The 12336-nt window shown below is 41.7% G+C and overlaps 1 long non-coding RNA gene across 2 annotated transcripts in view; it reads right to left on the reverse strand.

Annotated features, from left to right (window-relative positions):
* LOC122806410 overlaps positions 1-12336 on the reverse strand; it is a 485813-nt gene that overhangs the window by 262663 nt on the left and 210814 nt on the right. The gene's annotated exons all lie outside the window — the stretch shown is intronic.

The raw sequence follows: 12336 nt of genomic DNA on the forward strand, positions 1-12336 counted from the left end.
CATTAATACATCCTTTTCTGCAGCCCTTGCAGTAATCACCATTGGTGGACAATGCATCATATCAGCATAGGCACCCCCTTCATTCATTCCCCCACATCCAAAGATAGACACATAGACAGAGAGCACCATACCCCTTACCTTTAAAAGAGTGGTCCTGATGTTATATTCTATATTTGCCCATCCCTTGTAGATCATGAACGATCGCAGTCAGTCAGGAATAGCATACATTAGAATTTCATTCATAGGTTCATAGGTTCATAGGTAGGTACTAGGCTATCGGCCCAAGGGCCTACGTAAGCCTAGCCAACAAGGTTCCTTGGCTTATGCCACCCAAGAAAGTTATTTTCCTGTGCCACTGTTGAGCAGAGACACAGAAGTGATCCCCGGGGTGTATTTCCTATTTCCCATTCACTCATCAAGATTTTTCTTGAAGAGTGCTAATGAAGAACTTTGCTTGACATAGATGGGTAGCCTGTTGCAGAGTATGGGAAGTCTCTGGGACAGGAATCTATCCCTCCAGCATGTCCTGTTTATTGTGGTGACAAGGTTTAGGCCCCTAGAGCGTGTAGCTCGGAGGGATTGGGATTTCATTAGGTGTAGCATGTCCAACAGCTCTGGGTTTGACATACCTTTATATGTTAGGCAGAGATCACCTCGGAGTAGGTGATATGCTATAGAGTAAAGCTGGAGTTTTTTGAGGCGGTCAGTGTAGGGCATTTGTTTGAGGCCAGTAATCCTCTTTGTGAGGTACTTCTGTGGTCTTTCCAGCTGCTGCAGATGTCTTATGAGGTACATTCCAAAAGGGGCATTGTACTCTATAATGGGTCTAATGTGTTGAGTAAAGGGGAACAATGACCTCTTTTTTCCTGGATGAGAACCCTTTTATGATGAGGTGTGCCACGTAGAAGGACTTCCTGACTACTGTGGCGATGTGACTATCAAAGGAGAGACTACTGTCCACCTGGGTCCCAAGGTCTCTTATCACGCATTCATTGTTAAGTAGATTGCTGCCTATGTGGTAGTTCATGGGTACAGAGTTTTTACCAAAGGGGATGACACTGCACTTTTTGGCATTGAGCTTGAGGCCATGGCTCTGACACCAGGCATCTGTCTCAGCGAGGCCCTTCTGTAGGATGTCCACATCATTTGAGGACTTGACTATGGCTCCTAGTTAGCAGTCATCTGTGAACTTCATTAGCCAAAGACCTTCTGTGTTAGCCTGTACTTCAGAGCAGTAGATACCAAACAGGAGAGGACCCAGGACTGAACCCTGTGGTACTCCACTTGTCACTGCTTTGAGGTCAGATTTGGAGTCTGCAACTTTTACAGTGTGGGTTCTGTCAGTGAGCCAGTTGGCAACCCATCTTGTGATGTAGGGATTTATACCTAGTTTAGTGAGTTTAGCTATAATTCCAGAATGGGGGATGGTGTTGAAAGCCTTGGCTAGGTCAAGATAGGATGTGTGAACCACCTTACCCTCATCTACGGCTTTGGTGACTGCCTCAAGGAAGTCGATCAGGTTCAGGAGGCATGATCTGCCTTTCACAAACCTGAACTGTGTGGGATCCAGAGTTTGAAGGTTACCAATGTCTTTGTTTATGAGTTCTATGATGATACGTTCCATGGCCTTGTAGACCCTGCTCATCAGGCTAATAGGTCGATAGTTCCTGGGATCAGTGGTGGCTCCCCCTTTGTGCAGTGGGATAACTGTTGCTGTGCGCCATTCAGTGGGAACAAAGCCTGATGCGAGGCTATTATTGAACATGATGCTTAAGTGGGGAGGCAGTTCGTTCTGAAGTTTGTGTAAAACGCAGCCTGGTATGTTGTCCGGTCCCATGGATGTTGTGTTTTTGGCTTTAGAGAGTGCAGTTTTTACCTGCGTAGTTGTGATTACAGGGACTCTGCATTCTTCCTGCATAGATTTGGGCCCTTTATGGGGTGAAAAGGGGGGAAAGTTAGCACTGAATCTATCTGCCAGGATGTTGGCAATATCAGTTGGTTTTGCAATTTTCTTGCCTTTGTGCTGTAACTCAGAGCAGATCTGGGTGTTGCCATCGAGATTCTTGACATAGCTATAGAATGCTTTGTGGTTGTCCTTGGAATTAGTGGCGATTTTGATTTCATAGCTAGCTTTGGAGGATCTTATAAGGGATCTCAGCTTCTTACTGAGGCTGACCAGGGAGCTCTTCCATTCATGAGATTTTACTCTCTTTTGCAACAGTTTCTTCCTTCTGCTGTATATTTTGTTTATGGCAGGGGACCACCAGATTGGCTTCCTTTTTTTTGGAGGATAGCATCTTGGTTCTGTTTGGGATAGCATGATCCATGCACTCGTGTAAGTGCTTATAGAGTGCATTTGTGTCTGATTCAGCAGTTGTAACTGTATTGTCCATCTACATGGGTGTCATGAAGTTCACCACTTCTGTCTTAAGAAGCATGAAGTTGGCTTTGGAGAAATTTTTTACTGTGGTTTCCTTAATGGGGGGGGGGGGGATGTGGATATCAAGGATGATTAGTTTATGGTCGGATCGGACCAACGAGGAGTTGACTTCAGGTGTGGAACACTGGTCACTCATGTTGGTAATAACTAGGTCTAGGATATTGTTGCCCCTGGTGGGGGTGTGGATAAGGTGATCCAGGGCATTGGAGTTTATAAATTCCAAAAAGCGTTGAGCTAAGGAGTAGGTACACAAGTAGTTTTCCCAGTTAATGGTGGGGTAGCTGAATTTGCCCATTATTAGAGTGTTTGGTTGAACCCTAATATTTTCCAGTACATCAAGAAAAGAGGAGTGGGAATCCTGGGGCATGGTGGGGGATCTGTAGCAAGCTTCTTTTTCTTATTCTTCACTATATGCATCGCTATTAACTTTTTATCGGGATTAGTGTAATGTGGTGAAATGCTCCCTGGTGTCATCTAGAGCTCCTCTCCAGGCTTTGTCAAGAAGTCTTTAGAGTGGTGCCTGATCATTAACTGCCATCACAGTCAGTCAATAATGCTAGACATTAGAGTTCCATACCTCTTGGTATTACCTGCTTCATGCCTCAAAACCTGTGTTCTATTAACTTAGTAATTGGGGTATAGTATTATATTTTCCTTGATGTCCAGTGCTTCTCCCCAATACATCTTTTGTGGTGCACAACCAGTTGTTTTCTTTACATCTAAACTGACAGTTTGTGGTGTCTAGAGCCCTTCATACTTCAAGATTTGCTTGTCAGTCAAGGGAAGTTTAAATATGGCAGTGAAGCCCCCCACACACACACGCACACCTGCAGATAGAGAGACACACACACACACACACACACACACACACACACACACACACACACACACACACACACACAAAATCATACTTATAAATACACTCATTGTACAACGAATCTCCCCTCATTCAATCATACTCATCACATACCCATTCATTCACTCAAAAACACACACATACACACTCACAAACTCCTATCCTACCTATCTATTCTCTAACTAATGCCCTACTGTGTCCAACTAGGCAATCGCACACACACACACACACACACACACACACACACACACACACACACACACACACACACACACACACACACACACACACACACACACACAAAATCACCTTACACCACTCGTACCTTTACAAAACACTCACACATAAAGTCACACACATAAACACATCTCTCAACAACATTTATCTACTAAACACCCAGGTACACACCTCTAACATGATCTCACCCATAACAACATCGCCACAACAGTCAGGAAATCCTTCTATGTGGCATACCTCAACACTAAGGACTTTTCATCCAGAAAAAAGGAGGTCATTGTCCCAATGTACTAATCCCTCATTAGACCCATTATAGAGTACAACACCCCATTTGGTATGTATCTCACAAGACATCTGCAACAGCTGGAAAGGCCGCAGAAATACCTCACTAAAAGAATCACAGGCCTAGAGCAGATGGCTTATGCTGACCGTCTCAAAAAACTCCACCTATACTCTGTGGCATATCGTCTACTCAGAGGTGATCTCTACTTAACATACAAGGCCATGTCAAACCCTGAGCTGTTGGACATGCTCCACTTAAAGAAATCCCAATCCCTCAGAGCCACATGCTCCAGGGATATAAACCTTGACATCACAATGAACAAAACATGCTGGTGGGATAGGTTCCTGACCCGGAGACTCCTCAGACTCTGGAATAGACTGCCCATACATGTAAAGCAGAGCGCCTCCTTGGCCCTCTTCAAAGGAACCTTGACAATTGGATGGGAGATAGGAAATTCACCCCGGGGATCACATCTGTTGCCCTGCTAGACAGGGGTCCAGGGAAGTAAATATTATGGGAAGAAATATCCGGGGAATTGTTTGGCTAGGCTTGTATAGGCCCTAGGGCCGATAGCCTAGTACCAACTTATGAACCTATGAACCTGAAATGGGAGTTTAACAACATTTAATTTATTTGATAAATTAATGAGTGAACAGTACTTCATAAAGCCTTTTCAGTCGTGGCCCTGGCCACTAGGTCAAAAATTAATGCAGTATATGCATGGACAGTTTTGAGAATCTATATAATATATTTCTGAGATAAAAACACAGATCCAGGCTTTCTCTAATAACTCTGTTCTCCTCCTAGAAACATGCTATATAAACTTAATAATGATGCTGAACCCAAGTTAGGACTGAACACAAGGGGTACCCTATTAACATGTCAGCACATGAAATGCTGAATGTCGACACACAGAAGGAGAAGAATGATACTTCAGGAGAAGAGCACGTCTTGAAAATAGCTTTGCTGCTTTAACCTTCTTTTTTGAGGGACAAGTAACCCAAACTTATACGTACTAACTCTGAGAATGCCATACCTCAGAGAAAATGAAATATTTCAAGAAATGGCCATCTTAGACTTAATACAGGCAAGTAATTTTTTTCAGCCATTTTGTCTCCAGTGAGTCCTGATTTTATAAATGCTTACCAACACAATGCTCTGTAACTGTGAGCCAAACTAATTAACCCATCACCCACTGTAATACCACTGTTAAACTCATCTGGATGTTTGCAAACTTCTTTGACAGTGAATGTCAAGCGGTACTAAACTGCTTCCAAATGCTACAGAACCCTACCTAAAGTTTGTGATTTTGTTTCAAAAACTGTGAACATTACAGTCAATGAATAAAAGCCTGACATACTGTTATACATTGCAAATCAACTTTATCTAATTTTTTCCAGCCTTTGAATTGAGTTTCCTTACCACTGTTTTAAAACATGATCTGAGTACCTTGACACAGATACTTAAGATAAAATGCTATGCCGCGGTGGTGCAGCGGTAGCATTGTTGCCTCACAGCAAAAGGTTCTCCCGTTCGATTCTCGGCTGGAGTGCGGGGAGTGCCTTCTGTGTGGAGTCTGCATGTCCTCCCTGTGGTTGGGTGGCATTCAAAACACATGCGTAAATGGGTGTGCCTTCGTTGAAGGTTGGACGTTGAGCTGGCACCTCAGCGTTCGTGAAAATCTACTGCCAATCATTAGCGGACCGGAGTTCTGCTGTGGCGACCCCTAACCGGGAAAAGCTGAAAGACAAACAACAACAACAACTTAAGATAAAATGCTGACAGTTATGCAAAATAAGGATATATATAATATGAAGTATGACTACTCAGATGGAATGTTATGGTGAGTACATAACTTCTTTTTTTTTTGGCTATCACCTCAGCTGGAAGAGTATCAGAATTACAGGCTCTTTCATCCAAACACCCATATTTAATTTTTCATAAAGACAGAGTGTCATTATGTACTAACCCTTCTTTTCTCCCCAAGGTTGTTTCAGAAAGTAATCTAACCAAACTATTGAGTTACCCTGGGGATCACGTCAGTCACCCTGCTAGACAGAGGTCCAGGGAAGTAAATATTGTGGGAAGAAATATCCAGGGAATTGTTATGGCTAGGCTTGTGTAGGCCCTAGAGCCGGTAGCCTAGTACCAACCTATGAACCTATGAACCTCTCTCTCTCTCTACATATATATATATATATATATATATATATATATATATATATATATATATATATATAATATATATATATATATTTACATTTATAGATTTATTATGGTTTTAGTGATTGTATCAATGTCAAATTGCTAAATCATATGACCAGAAGGTCAAAACGTGAGAATGCTGATGCCCATTTGGTCAAACAATGTTGAACATCAAATCTCCTGACCTGCATGAACACAGAAACAAGTGCTAACATGGGGCAGAAGGTGGGACAAGTCTGGATAATTCTCATCTTGTGACTTCAGGTGGTGTAATTTAGAGATTCGACATTGTTATGATGGCTAAAAAAATAGTAAACCTATTGAACCCATGATTCCCACTCCTCTTTTCTTAACATACTGGAAAGTATTAAGGTACAACAAAATACCCTAATACTGGGTGACTTCAACCAGCCTGCCATTAACTGGGAAAACTACTCATGTACCAACACATTTGCTCAATGATTTTTGGAATTCATAAATTCCAACGCCTTGGATCAATGTATCCATACTCTCACCAGGAGCACCAGTATTCTAGACCTGATCATTACCAACATGGGCGATGGATGCTCCACACCAGAGGTCAGCTCCTCGTTGATCAGATCCGACCATAAGCTGATCACCCTAGACAGCCACATCCCACCCCCATCCCCCATTAAGTTAACCACTATAAAAACGTCTCCAAGCCAACTTCATGCCTCTCAAGACAGAAGTGGCAAACTTCACGACACCCATGCAGACAGAAAGTAGAAGTACGACTGCAGAATCTTACACCACTGCACTGTATGAACACATACACGAGTGCCATCCCAAATAGAACCAAGACACTCTCCTCCAAAAAAAGGAAGCAATCTGGTGGTCCCCTGCCATAAACAAACTCTACAACAAAAGGAAGAAACTATTGCAAAAAAAAAATAGTAAAATCCCAAGATTGGAAAAACTCCCTTGTCAGCCTCAGGCTTTGTCAAGAAGCCTAAGCTTAAGAAGCTGAGATCCTTCATAAGATACTCCAAAGCTAGTTATGAAAACAAAATCATCACAGATTCTTAACACAACCACAAGGCATTCTATAGTTATGTCAAGAATCTCAATGGCAACACTCAGATCTGCTCTGAGTTACAGCACAATGGCACTAAATATACAGAACCAACTTATATTGCCAACATCCTGGCAGATAGGTTCAGTGCTAACTTCACCTCCTCTCACCCCCTAAAGTGCCCATCTCAATACCGGAAATATGCCAAGTCCCGGTAATCACGGCTACACAGGTAGAAAATGCACTCTCCAAAGCCAAGAATACAGCATCCATGGGACCAGACAACATTCCAGGCTGTGTTCTGCATGAACTACAAAACAATCTGGCACCCCACCAAAGTACCATGTTCAATCATAGTCGCACTTCAGACTTTTTGCCTACTGAATGGTGCACAGCTACCGTTATCCCACTTCCAAAGGGGAATCCACCACGGACCCCAGGATCTAACGCCTCCTTAGCCTGACTAGTCTGATCTGCAAAGCCATGGAACATATCATCATGGAACTTATAAACAAAGACATAGGTAACCTTCAAACTCTGGACTGCACCCAGTTTGGGGTTGTGAAAGGCAGATCATGTCTCCTAAACCTGACTGACTTCTTTGAAGCAGTCACCAGAGCTGTGGATGAAGGTAAAGTGGTTCACACAGCCTATCTAAACCTCGCCAAGGCATTCAACACCATCCCCCACTCTGAAATCATAGATAAACTCACTAAACTGGGCATAAATCCATATGTCATCCGATGGGTTGCCATTTGGTTCACTGACAGAACCCACACCATGAAAGTAGCCGACTCCAAATCCAACTCCAGACCAGTGGAGTACCACAGGGTTCAGTTCCTGGGTTCACACCAGTTTGGCATCTACTTCTCTGAAGTGTAGGCCAACACATGGGGTCTATGGCTAACAAAGTTCACAAATGATAGCAAATTGGAAGCCATTATTGAATCCCCAAATGATGTGGACATTCTACAAAAGGGCCTCACTGAGACAGATGCCTGGTGTCAAAGCCATGGCCTCAAGCTCAATGCCATAAAATGCATAGTCATCCCCTTTGGAAAAAACCCTGTGCCCATGAACTACCACATAGGCAATAGTCTACTCAACACTGATAGTATGATAAGAGACCTAGGGACACAGGTGAACAGTAGTCTCTCCTTTGATAACCACATCACCACAGTAGTCAGGAAATCCTTCTATGTGGCACACCTCATCACAAAAGGTTTCTCATGAGGAAAAAAGGAGGTCATTGTTCTTCTCTACACATCCTTCATTAGACCCATTCTAGAGTACAACGCCCCATTTGGTATGTACCTCACAAGACATTTACAACAACTGGAAAGGCCACAGAAATACCTCACAAAGAGGATTACCGGCCTCAAACAGATGCCTTATGCAGACCGTCTCAAAAAACTCCAGCTATACTCCGTCACATATCGCCTACTCAGAGGCAATCTCTGCCTAACAATCAAAGCCATGTCAAACCCAAAGCTGTTGAACATGCTACACTTACAGAAATCCCAATACCTCTGAGCAACATGCTCCAGGGACCTAACCTTGTCTCCACAATAAACAAAACATGCTGGAGAGATAGAGTCCTGTCCCAGACACTCCCATACTTTGGAACAGACTGCCCATGCATGTCAAGTAGAGCACCTCATTAGCCCTCTTTAAGTAAAATCTTGACGATTGGATAGGAAATAGGAAATTCACCCCGGGGATCACTTCTGTGGCTCTGCTCGATAGGGGCACAGGAATATAATCTTTGAGTGGTGTAAGCCAGGGAATCCTTATGGTTAGGCTTGTACAGGCCCTAGGGCCAATAGCCTTTTGCCTACCTATGAACCTGTGATTTATATATATATATATATATATATATATATATATACACACACACACACACACATATATATTTATATATATATATATATATATATATATATATATATATATATATATATATATATATATATATATATATAAAATAAAAACTCCCCTAGACCATATTAAATTTCAACAGCTTAGAAACTCCACGAAATCTGACATTGCTAGAGACAAAAAACACTACTTCTGCCAACTCCAGGATAAACATCAGTCTAACCCAAAAAAGTTCTGGGCTGCATTCAAGAACCTCCTCCATCCTGGTAAATCTACTACCCCAACGCCCGACCAACTCTCTAACAAAGATCCAGAGGAAGTTGCCAATACCTTTAACATTTTTTTCACTGAGACCATCCAGTCCCTAGCCAATCATCTACCTACTTCCTCCCCACCCTTAACCCGACCTCATGACTCACCTCCTCTCACCTTTAAACTTCAAACAGTATCTACCTCCTATATTCGTACCCTATTAAAAAAACTGAAACCGTCCACCCTTGCGGCCGATCGCCTCCCAGCGGAATACTTACAATTAGCATCGGATGTCATTGCCTATCCCATATAAATATTGATTAACAGATCCATATCTGAGGCCACCATCCCCTCAATTTGGAAAATTTCTTACATCATCCCACTTCATAAGGGAGGCTCCTCCACGGAAAACTCTAACTATAGGCCTATCGCAATACTGTCTCCTATAGCTAAGATATTGGAATGGTGTGTTCACAAACAACTCCTTCACTACCTCACCATCAATAATCTTCTCTCTATTACCCAGCACGGCTTTCGCCCCCATCACAGTACGACCAGTGCTCTCCTCTCCTTTACTGACTCAATTAATAGCAACCGCAACAAAAAACTTATATCCTCTGCTCTCTTTCTTGACTTATCAAAAGCTTTCGACATGGTTAACCACCAATTATTGCTCCACACCCTGCAAACCCTTCATCTTGACAAATTAGCACTAAGCTGGTTTAAGGACTACCTCGCTGACCGGCAACAAGCAGTCCAATGGCAAAATAGTCTATCTCAACTGCTGTCCAACAACATTAGGGTCCCTCAGGGCTCCATACTTGGTCCCCTTCTTTTCTCTGTTTTTATAAATGATCTTTACTCTGTTATCCCCACAGCCACCTGCATTCAATATGCGGATGACTCTACCCTGATCTGCTCTGACCTTTCTCTCCAGAAACTCCAAGCAGCCACCCAACAATGTTTTGCCACAGTCAAAAAATGGTTCTCTGACCTGAAACTCATTTTAAACCCAACTAAAACCAAGTTACTTCTATTCTACCCTCGCCTACCACTCCTTTTGCACAGGAACCCCAACCTGCGAATCATAGGACCTTCTTTGTTGAATCCTTTAATGGCACCATCATAGAGCCCATCTCCCACACCAAACTATTAGGTATCACTATTGACCATAAGCTCAAATTTGACATGCACATTGCCCAAACCATTAAGTCAGTTAACAAAAAATTAGGCTCAATGTACAGAATCAGGAATTGTCTAACTCCTCATGCAAAATTAACCATTGCCTGTACTCATCTCCTCTCCACATTACTATATGCCTCCCCGATATTCTCCTTCCTCAATAAACGTGAGCTTAACAACCTCTCCACTACCTACCATCATATTGCCAGATTCATTACAGGAACACCCTACCGTACCCACCATTGCGTCAACCTTAAGAAACTTGACTGGCTAGAACTGCCCAATCTCCTCAAATTTAATCAACTCATTGAAGCATTCAAAATAATTAATCAACCCGATAAAACCCCAGCTCTGTCCAAAATCCTGACCCCCTACTCCAACTTAAGCTGCCTTCGATCCGCAAACAGTAATAAGGTATTGACTATCAAATCAAATAACATGGGAGGCGATGCTCTCTATGCTAATTCTATTGGGAAGCAATGGAACTCACTCCCAAACAGTCTTAGACTCATGACTTCACTTAACCTATTCAAAATTAATCTCCGAGAAATACTTAAGTCCCAATGGTTGTGCCCATGTCCAAACCCAGATTAAATCCTACACGTCCCATAGCTCCTCTTCTCTCTTCTCCCTTTCAAGTGATTATATTGTATTTTTTACTTCCTTAACTGTACCCATGTCATGTGACCAATTTTACAAAAGTTATGTTCAAACTACTAGCATATATATATTGATGTCTCCTTGTTTCTGTTGTTTTATTAATGTCTTCTTTTATCTTATTGTATTGTTATAATTTTCCTAAATTTGGGAGCTTTTCTCCCCGGGCCTCTACTGAAAAAGGATATGTATCCAGTTAGACTAGCCCGGTCAACAAATGTAAAATAAAAAATAAATAAATAAAAAAAATAAATATATATATATATATATATATATATATATATATATATATATATATATATCTACACATCTGTAACGAACCACAAAATCCAGAATGGCACTCCAAGCAACCCTCTGTTGAACCAGAATGGCTAAATAGATATTGTGAAAGGTTTGCTATCAATTGTGCAAATGACAAGCTGTCGGCATGTATGCTGCCGGAAATCAGATTGTCATTTGTACAATGTCACGTGTATGGGGTATTCTAACACATTTATGCAAATGCAGTAGTGCATTCACATAAGTGTGTTCAACAAATTGTATGGAAATCGCAGTACTGTGGGGATTGGAAATTCATCCATTTCCCTACTGTAGTGCGATCTCAGAGTTGGAATATATTATTAGCAGGGGGAGTTGGGAATCACAGCCCCCCACGGGGGGTGCAGGGGGCTTGCCCCCCTTTAAAAACGTGATATGTCTTATAAGAGTTTGATTTACATCAGCTGCTATACTGATATCAGGTGATGTTTTCGGTGACAATGTTGACTCAAATGTGTAGATCATTTGGGTCGACATTGTGTAGGAGTCGAGATTCTTTATTTGGTGGTTTACTTCGCTATTGTGAATGTCAAATGTTTTGCCTTTTGCAGTAATGATAATAAACCGTTGTTAAAAATAAATCCACCACTAAAAATGCAGAAAAATGCTTCTTTACTTAAGTTCTTTGCTTTGGAATGTAGCACCCTGTTCTAAGCCTCTATGCACCTGTTTTTTCACAGTTGTTTATGTGTGTGTGTGTGTTTGTGTGTATATATATATATATATATATATATATATATATATATATATATACCTGTGTAACTAACCTTAGCTTACTTTGAAGATGGTACTTTAGAATTAAAAGGAAGGCAATAATTTACTGTACAACCTTTTAAGAAGTTGGCACTTATTTTATAGACAAATAAATAGATTAACTTTAAAATCTCCAGAAAAATGGGGACATAAACTGCATTTTAGCTAGCTAGGTTGAGTCCCTGTGATATGCAGTTAGCTATGCCAGGCCACTTACTTACTACACACAATAACGTTATATT

This window comes from Protopterus annectens, chromosome 7.part0 (assembly GCF_019279795.1).
Source record: "Protopterus annectens isolate FY-2018-M chromosome 7.part0, PAN1.0, whole genome shotgun sequence".
In the NCBI taxonomy this organism is placed as follows: Eukaryota; Metazoa; Chordata; order Ceratodontiformes; family Protopteridae; genus Protopterus; species Protopterus annectens.